The following is a 10,000-nucleotide window of genomic DNA, read 5'->3' on the forward strand; positions in this document are numbered from 1 at the left end:
ATCTGCAAACTGGAAGAGGGTCTGGGCAGGTCCTTGTGTTGATATTTGAAGCATGTAGTCTCTCAGGGTGGTGACAGCACAGACCGTTGAGTTTGATTGAGCAATAATGAGTGAGGAATTAAACTCCTATGGCCACAATAAATCAGCAGTCAAAGATCAAACACTATAAGAACAATCGGAGGAATTAAACTTCTATCACCACAATACACTGTGGCAGTCCAAGATCAAGCACTATTTAAAGTAACAATAAAAGGAATAATTAAATTTCTAAGGCTACAATAAATTCAGCCTTCAAATTAAGACCAAACACTAAAATAACCATCCAAGGAATAAAAACTCCTATGGACACAAGAAATTCAGCAGTCAAAGATCAAACACTGACATTAAACAAAGAAAACTTCTAAGGCCACAAGAGATTCAGCAGTCAAAGATCAAAGACTAATTAAAAATAACAAGCAGAGGGATTAAACATAAGAAGGGGAATTTAGGGCCACAATAGATCCACAAGGCAAAGATCAAAACACTAAAATGACAATCAGAGGAATTAAACTTGTAAGGCCACAATAAATCAGAACTTTAAGGTCCAACACTAAAATAACAATTGGAGAAATTATTTTTTTATGGCCACAATAAAATCAGCAGTCAAATAGCAAACCCAAAAAGGGGGAATAATTCTATGGCCACAATACATTAATTCAGCAGTCAAAGATCCAACCCGAACATAACACTCAAAGGAACTAAACTTGTAAGGCCACAATAAATTCCAGACTCAGAGGTCAAACACTAAAATAACAATCTGAGAAATTGTTTTCTTTGGCCACAACGAATTCAGCAGTAAAAGATCAAACAGTAAAATAACAGGCAGAGGAGTTGAACGTCTAAGGCCACGATAAATTCTGAAGTCAAAGATCAAACACTTAACTATTAAACAAGCGGAGGATTTAAACTACTATCACCATAATAAATTCAGCAGTCAAAGATCAAACGGTTGTCCAGGGTTGTCAAACATCGGAATTTGGCCAATAGGGAGTGACGAACAACAATATACCGGATGGATCAGTGTTTGAGTTTTGCATTGGCGGGAAGTCGACCACCTTGCATGATTTTTGGAAAGCTTCATTTGACTCCTTCTGAAACACGCAGAATCGACTCAAGAAACAGGGAAGCGGGAAATCAGTTCTGCAGCTTTGCTGCCAGTTATGGGCAGATAGAGAGCGTGAAGACGAAGACAAAGAACTTCCGTCGACAGTGAAGTGAGATTTTCCCAACGACGATGGCGAGGGCCTATGGCTTACGAATTGCCATGCGGACACGCCATAATAAAAGTTGTAAACAGTAAAGGTACTCCTTACAGTAAACTAAAGAGCTCACAGAATAACCTCTGAAAATAGTAATTACTCCACGCGACAAAGACAGACTGAAATGAAATGCCTTCGGATTACAGGACGTGGCTCCAAAGAGGCAACCATGTGATAGGAGCAGGACACAGAGACCGAGGGCTCAGAGGTTATCACTCGAAAACATTAACTTTACTTTTACACTAAAAATATCATAAACTTCAATTTTTTTATGAAATTCCTCTGTGATTTTGCAAAATTGCCTGTTTACAAGTATTACAAGCTGATGTAAAGGAAATTCCTTTGGAATAATTATAATAACATTTAGTACCACTGCACAGATCTAAACTTCGAGGACATGTAAGGTGATGAGATTTTTCTAAATTTGGTCTCTACTCGAGCAGAATGGTTTTTCACTATTTTTCAATTTTCGCAAAAGCAACCATTCAGTCAGTCTCTATCAAAGAGAGGACTGTTGGAGCTGCCATTGATTGGTTGGCATTTTCTATACATGGAATAAGTGCATTTTGACGAATGTGTTAACAACTTTCATGCTGGTTTGTGCATAATTTCTTGAAGGCACTTTTTCCTACTTGTGTCCTCTGTGAGAAAGACAACTGTGTGCCATGGCATCTGACAGGATGTGGCGATGCGGATCCACATAATTTCCCAAAATCTGCATCCTCCGCATAATTATGATATTTTCCGCATAAAACAGGAGAAATGCCTGATATTAGTTACAAAGCAGCCGCTTACCATCCTCAGAAACATAATTAAAAGCCAACGAGATTGTGACTGTTTTGAAACGCTTAGTTTCCTGAACATTGAAGACAGTGAAGAAAACATGCCATTTTGTTCACAAGATGAAAGTTCGTAAGCAGTTTCCACGCATTTTTTGGCAATGAGCCAGGACAAAAGTTAAACCGTTTTCATAACAGGCCTTCTGATAGGGTGCGATTAAAAAATGCAAATTATGCGATTTTTTCAGGGCAGATTGTGCGATTAGAAAGGCCAATTATGCGATAAATAATGCAAATTATGCGATTTTTTTCTCAGCAATTTTAAGCTTGTTTTATACGGTTTCAGGTTAAAAAAAACACTTTTTTTCTGCCCTAAAGACATTTTGAACACGAAGGAACAGTAATTATGTATCTCGATCGACATTAGTTGGGATAAATAAGTTGAAAAGTTGAAAGGACACATGCACAGCTAACGTGCCAAATGAATGATCAAGGTGCTCGTCAACCACGAACTTCCGAAGATGGTCAATCACAATAGGGCCATACCCCCATTTATACGGGAGAAAATTAGCCGAGGCTTTCTCTGGCCGCGGCTTACAGAGGACTCGAATGTTCACCCCGTATAAATGGTACAAAATCTACCTTCACGTCTTTTTTAAGCCGCGGCTTATATTGACCTGGGAATATATATTCGTATAAATAGTTCCTTTTGCGTACTTTGTACACCGTGGCCAGAGTAAGCCGCGGCTTATTTTCTCTCGTATAAAAGGCCCTAATATTGCACGACGAGAAAAACATCAGTCAATCGTCCACGTGGAGCGTACCTGTGAGGTACTTTCTTGCTCGATTGTGAGCTGTCAGATCGGGCGGAATGTGGGAACTTCCTTCTTCGTCGAAGAAAAAGCGAGCGTTTTCACAACAAACTTATCCATGAGTAAGTTTTTATCAGTGTTCAACGAAAGAAACTACATTTTGCTGAAAAACTTACAACTTCACTTATTTTTCACAAATCTCTTGTGTCATTTCAGTGGTGTGTATATAAAGGCGTGTTTGTGTTGCACCAATAGAGGGAGACTCGTACCAGGTCCCCAACATGAAAAATAACGCCTTGAACTTCGAATGTTTAGGAAATCGAAGGTGACAAAGGTTTTTTAGCCTTTTTCCAAGATAAATCATCTTTAAAATGGCGTATTTATGCAGGAATTTCTAAGAAACGTCTTGATTTATGTTTCTTTTTATGAATTTGTGCGTCCTTTTGTGAATTATGCGATTTTTTCGTGAATTGTGCGATCGGATGCGATTTGAGGTCGATTGTGCGAAATCGCACCATCGCGTAATATCAGAAGGCCTGTCATAATTAATGTTCATACCCTAAGCTTGAAATTCTTTAAAAAGATGCAAAAGATCTATATGATAAGTTTGCCGCAAGTTATAGTCGCAAAGTTAAATTGCATGATTAATTTTGTAAAAGTAGGGACAATCATTGCAATGAAGTTGTACAAAACAAAATAGGAGCCCGCAATACCTATGTGTAAAAAACCGCTGAAAATGGTGAATGATCGAGGTAATGGATCGTGGTTACAATTTTGCTGCATATGTGTATCTCCAAATTGAAACAAAATTCCATGTTGAGAAACAAAATATTTTTTCTATCGCTTTATTTATTTTAGTAAAAGTTTCGGCAAAATGCCAATTGCTAGGCCTTTCTTTTATTTTAACAGTTAAAGCTTTCACAAATTGGTGACTCCTCCAGATATCTTAATCGAAAGGGAACAAATTCAGTCGGAAATGCGACTGTATTGGTCCCACTTTCAAGTCCTGATTCACCATAAGCATGTAAATACTTTGGACGGACCTAATTATTAGTTCTATAAATTGTTTAAATGTCCACATAATCCAGTGTAATTTCCGCATAATCAACGCATGTTTACGCATAACATGGCGAATTCGAAAATTTCCGCATAATTTTTAATTTTTTTTCCGCATCCTATCAGAAGCCCAGGTGTGCGTGGGACAAGATTTGAAACACTTCCTGTTTTCAGACTACTTTCTTGTTGTTTCCTGTGAAGAGTTTGCCTTTTCTGTATAAAGCCCATGTGTTTTGAGTTATCATCTGATGTTCCCATTTTGTCACTTGTTTCGGCTCAGATCGATCCTCCTTTCCTGAAAGGCAGAGTTGCATCTTTGTTTTTTCTTTCTTTGTGAGTCTTTTCAATTCCTCTACAGAAAGCTAATAGTATTTAATTTACGCTATTGCATTTGCTCAAGTCTGCCAATTTATTACTGATATATTTACCACAAGTGGCTCTGGTGTTTAAATGTGAATAAAAGTTAAGACTGAGAGTGGCCTGCGATGAATAATAAAATATTTAATTATAAATTATTATGGGGAATTTGCATGATGTGTTTGTGTGGTCAAGTGGATAGGAGAGTGGGCCACAGATCCAGAGGTAGGGGTGCAAGTTCGGGTAAGTAGATTAGTGTGAAAAGGGTGTTGTAGAGGGAGTGGGCATAAGGGTATTCGAGGAGGGGGCTACTTGGAAGGTAAGGAGGGGGATAGAACTGAAAAAGAGGGGTGGGGTAGGATAGAGGTAATGGGGAAGATCGGGAAGGGGTAGGAGAAGTAGAACGGAAGAAAGGAATATTGCATTCCTTTTTAGACCCCCCAAAACCAAGCCCTCTGTTTTTTTAACTACACCCCCGAAAAAAAGAAAGTACCTTTTTTAGACAGTTGACAAAAATAAACCAGTACAATTAAAATAATTGTACCAGTTCAAACTATTTTGTACCAGTTCAAAAACAAGTTGTACCAGCAGTCAAAAGTGAACTACAACATAGATATGAAATTGAGGTGATGCTCAGGGGCCGGTTCCTAGAAGGAGGAATAAATTATACCAAGTATAACAGTTATTCCAGGGATAAATCTGCTATTCTAACAGAACAGAATTTATCCCGGAAATATAGGTACCGGTATTCATGGAATAGAGCGGTTTTCAATTGAGTGTCGAAAGTAATTAGTTAATTACTTTGGTTTATGATTACTTCACTCATTGATTGGTTCAAAGTTCTCGCTCCACTTTTTCAACCAATCAGAAGTGAAACCAAAACCAATTGTGGCTCGCGCGTGCATATTTTCGCGCGCTTTGTGACGGCTACGTGTAATTACTTCGAGTTTTGATTGGTTTACTGGATGGTCTCCGTCCCTTTTGATTGGCCAAAGTAATTACTTTGGTTTTGGTTTTACGACACTCATTCGAAAACCGCTCTAAGGCACATTTATCCCTGGAATAGAGTTATTACACCTTTCAGGAACCGGCCCCAGATCTGTACGCAATTTGCATTTTAACTTATTAATAATTACCTAAAAATTTCTGGTTGTCGCTGTGACATCATGACCAAGAAAATTTTATGTTGAAGAATCTTTCCCCCAGAAAACAGGGGACCGCAAGAAGTCTATAAGAAATCAGAACAGAGAAAAAATGGATTAAGATTACTCATGTTTTGATGATATACTGTAACAGTAGATTGATAATAATTAACCTTTAGTGTTTCGTGCAGTGAGCCAGTCAGTAAAATTTACGTTAGACAAAAATGAGACAGCACTATTAAAATTCCAGAATAGAGCACTAATTACAAAATTACGAATTATGACAAAAATATTTATGAAGATTACTTTCAAAATTATCTGAACCATGTGCATTTACTGGAACACGTAATTAAGGTGATGTTAATACGTACAGCACAAGCAAAATTAATATATTATCCAAGCAAGAAAAATGCCAGACACAACATAATGTTTAGGATTACAAAGTCTTAGAATGTGTGCTTTGGTTTACCTGCAATAACCAATAGCTCTTTAGCTTTTTATTCAGAAAAATCTGGAAATCATATCTTAGCATAGTTAAAAACCTTCCCCCTCTCAAGAACGAAATTCAAAAATTAGCAGTGGCAGTGAGATTTCATCACTACAGCAGAGACAAGTTAAGCATTCAGCTTTAAGATGTCATACTCCATTAATTTTGATATTGTAATGTAAAAATTATTTTTGGTGGACTGCATTCAATTAAAATACAAAAAAAGTTCTTCTTAGACCCTGTTTATATGGAGAAAAGTTGTTCTGGGTAGAAGGGTCACCTGCCTGTAACTTGTGCTACCATGAGCAAGCCAACTTTTCATGAATACATTTCCTTCAAAACCTGGCGAACAGTTTTAGTACATGACAAAAAAAGTTGGATTGGCAAGGAGGGTGACCATCCTACAGTCTGTAGCTGGGTCACCCTTTTTCGATGGTAGGGTCATTGTCATGGAATGCACAATTACATCCCAATGGTAATTTCTTCTACGATGCAGATTTCTTTTGTTTCAGTATTTACACTGCAGGACGCGATTTGCGGTGTAGTTCATAACTTGTTACTCATTACAGAATTAACACTGTAAAGTACTTGTAATCAGGTACCATTGCAAATATATTTACTAGTACAAATCTCTAAAGCCATTGAAAATGTAAGCAGTAATAGCTGTTAATTAGGAGACTCTTGCAATAGTTGTTCTAATCACTAGAATCCTGCCATTTGAAAAGGATTTGAAATCGGAGGGTTTAAAAGAGTTGCTGAAAAAGTTGGTGGGTGTGGTGTGTGTTCATGCGGTAAGAGGGAAACTTTGAAACTGCACGGTTGACACTACTGAAGTCTTCAGCAGAGGCAGCCCCTTAAAGGTTCATGGAAAAGAGTCATTTGTCGGGGGAAGCAAGTTCTGCTGCTAAAAAGTTGGTCTTCAGCAGAGGCAGGCTTCAGATTCACAGCAAAAAGTCATTTGTCGGGGGAAGCAAGATCTGCTGCTAAAAAGTTGGTCTTCCGCAGAGGCGAGCTTGAGATTCACAGCAAAAAGTCATTTGTCCGGGGAAGTACGTTGTGCTGCTAGAAAGTTGCCAGAACCAAAGAACGGAATGCCAATGAGAAACAACTTTCAAAGAGCAGACACAGTAACTTGGAGAAACGCAAATTAGTGTAAATTATTTTAATAAAATGCTTGAAATATTAGTTTGGTATTACATGTTTTCTTGAGTTTGCTCGTGCGCTGTGTTTTGCATTGAAGAGGACTCACTGTTGTGGTGCGAGATTCGTCATAGTCACCCACGTGTAAACACTTTATTTGGCTCACCTCGTGAGTCGACTCAGTGAAGGCAAGATAATGGGAGTATGCACAAGCACTGTCTTCCCATGCAGTCTTCTGATAATTGAAACTGAGATAGGCAGCTCTTGATTTGGGCAAAAGGGTCACTTTGCTTAAGTTGACTTGGCTGGAAGGGTGAACACTCTTGCCTCAAACAACTTTTCTCCACATTAACAGGCCCTTAATAATTGATACAATATCTTTAACACTGACGCTTTGCAAACACATCACAGATCTCAACAAAGTCCTTTCAGGAAAGCCCATGTTCAAATTCCCTAACTACGATATTCCTTTAAACAAGTCTTAAGGGCAGGGTAGCTACATCACAGATCTAAAATTGTGGAAAAACAGTCAAGGCTTAACCCTGAAAGGTGTTGTAACTCTACTCCAGGCATAAATACAGGAATACCTGTTATCCCCATTAGAATAGCAGGTATATCCCTGGAGTAACCTTTATACCTGGTATAATTTATTTCTCTTTCCAGGAACTGGGCCCTAGACCATACCTTGAAAAGAAGGCAATGAATGACCCATCCCCCACCACATATTCCCACTCAATGCTGGTAAGGAAGATGGGCATAATTAGCCCATTGTGGGATTCAAGGGGGAGGCATGATATCAAGATTTACCTCATGCAAGTGGCAACAAAAGATGAAAAGCTTTTCTAGTTAAAAACATGGATTAGTTAAGAAAGTCTGAACAATTTTGTCCCGGATTCTTAGAATCCTAAAAAACCAAAGTGTCGCATCCATCCAACACATTCAACAGAACATCTTCCAAGGGGGTGGTGGACAAAACACTGACCCCAGTCCATGGACTACCCAAATGAACTACCCTAAAATGGACTAACTCCTAAAAATACTATTTTGAATAAGTGCTATTGAAAAAACTGAATTGGTTATAAAATTATACTTTCATTGCACATACCTTGTTTATTTTCGTGCGCATGGTGACAAGCAGCTAAATCCGAGAATTGCACCGGTTTCACTTAACTTACATGATGTAATTGGCCATCACAACAATAACATTATCGAAAGCTAACCTTTTTAAAATGGCTGCTTAGACTTAAATGCTGTTGATCAACACTGTTTAAAATGGATGTTTAGGCTTAGGTAAGCACAGCTTGAGATGCAGCTTACATATAGACCAACAGTACTCATTTGAAATAGTATTTATAGGGTAGTCGATTTGGGTAGTCCATGGACTGGGGGTCAGTGTTTTGTCCAACACCTTCAAAGGGTCACCTAATTTAATGTCCATTGTTTGCTTCCACAAAGATTGTCATGGTTTTTATGTAGTTTTTTGTAAGGGGCTACAGTATTGATTAAGGCACTCATGATGCGTATTTTTTCCGGCGAAAATTCAGTGAGATTATCGTTCAACCAAAAATATTTTTATTCCATAAGTGAATGTAAATACGTGTAAATGTGTCGCTCAGATATAACTGCAGTAACTGCCGTACTGTACATTAATAAAATTCAGCATAAAAAATTAAATGACTAAGTCAGCTGTTTGGCTTCAGCATGGAAGTCGCTGCTGGAACATGTCATGAGATTGGGTGATCGTAATTAACCTTAAAGAAACGTGCGGAAGAGGGGAATTGATGAACCCACCTAAATTCTCAATTTAAAAGCTTCAATTGCATGGTGACGCTGCATGCTGCCTTCAGTTCTCCTCACTTCATTTCTTTTAAATCCAAACCAACCCTGAAAAACCCACACACTCGGTTGTAGACAAGTCTAGCTCAATACAACAAAATTATTAACTCTGCTTGTAAAAGTGTCTAGTAATTCACTTCAAATTCCTACGTTCAATATGTGCTGTCTCCAGCCCAGTTATGACATATTACACTCCGTTTGAACGTTAACTCCGCTTTCTCCGTACAAACGCGCATTTTGTTACAATACTGTCTTCTCAATTTGGGAGAACAGTTGGTTGAAACAATGATCAACACAGCGTTTCTTGAAAAACAACATATTCCAGTTTGCACGAGATTCATTACAACAAATACAGAAGTCTAGAAGTGGAAATTTGTTAGTTGAACACGATTACCTTGTACAAAATGCAGTGGATGTTTTCTTCTTTCGAGAGCGATCTTAATAATCTGCGAACAGAAAGCTCTTGGAGACCTTGGAGGCCTTCAAAACGAAACTGAAAGTGAAGAACTTCCTCCTTTATTCCTGGAATGGGTGTGTAAGGTGGATGACGTCAACGAAGGTGATATTTAGTTAGGGTCCGGTGGGGGATTGAGAATCGCAAAAATAGCGTTCACGTTTTTTGTGGCGGAAAAGTTTCCCTCTCAATGGTCTTCACATATCTCGTCGTATTAGTCCTGTAATGTAAAACGACATCGGCCAGGAAGGATAAAAAAATTATGGATCGCCTCCATTCCTCGCCAAATATCTCTTATGACACTGATCTGATCAGGAGCGTCTGTCATGGTCACGCGATCACGTGAACATAATACCTGGCAAAAGAGATGTGACAACCAATAAGCAGGAAGCTTCACTGGCGATAAGTTCCGCAATATGGCACGTGACGCGTTTCCGGGGCTATCACTGGCTCTCGTGAGGAAGGAACTCACCACAAGAACGGTCAGTATATTAAAAACGTCGGACTGCGGACCGGGTATAAAATACGGACCAGGTATAAAACGCGGACTGAATACAAAACACTGTGAAAAAGGCGCAGAGCAACGAAATAACCACGTGAGTTGAAGTCCGACATGAGAATGGTGGAAAAAATCTTTCG

The 10,000-nt window shown here is 38.6% G+C and overlaps 2 protein-coding genes across 2 annotated transcripts in view; both read right to left on the reverse strand.

The window, feature by feature from the left end:
• The window catches only part of LOC137997669 (nucleotide-binding oligomerization domain-containing protein 2-like), a 24,399-nt gene extending 18,866 nt beyond the window's left edge, over window positions 1-5,533 (reverse strand). The window contains exon 1 of the mRNA XM_068843793.1: window positions 5,439-5,533. The gene's annotated coding sequence lies outside the window, so the exon portion shown is untranslated. The remainder of the gene's footprint in view (window positions 1-5,438) is intronic.
• The window catches only part of LOC137997680 (NACHT, LRR and PYD domains-containing protein 12-like), a 184,383-nt gene that overhangs the window by 64,090 nt on the left and 110,293 nt on the right, over window positions 1-10,000 (reverse strand). The window lies entirely within an intron of this gene.

This window comes from Montipora foliosa, chromosome 3, assembly GCF_036669935.1.
Source record: "Montipora foliosa isolate CH-2021 chromosome 3, ASM3666993v2, whole genome shotgun sequence".
NCBI lineage: Eukaryota > Metazoa > Cnidaria > Anthozoa > Scleractinia > Acroporidae > Montipora > Montipora foliosa.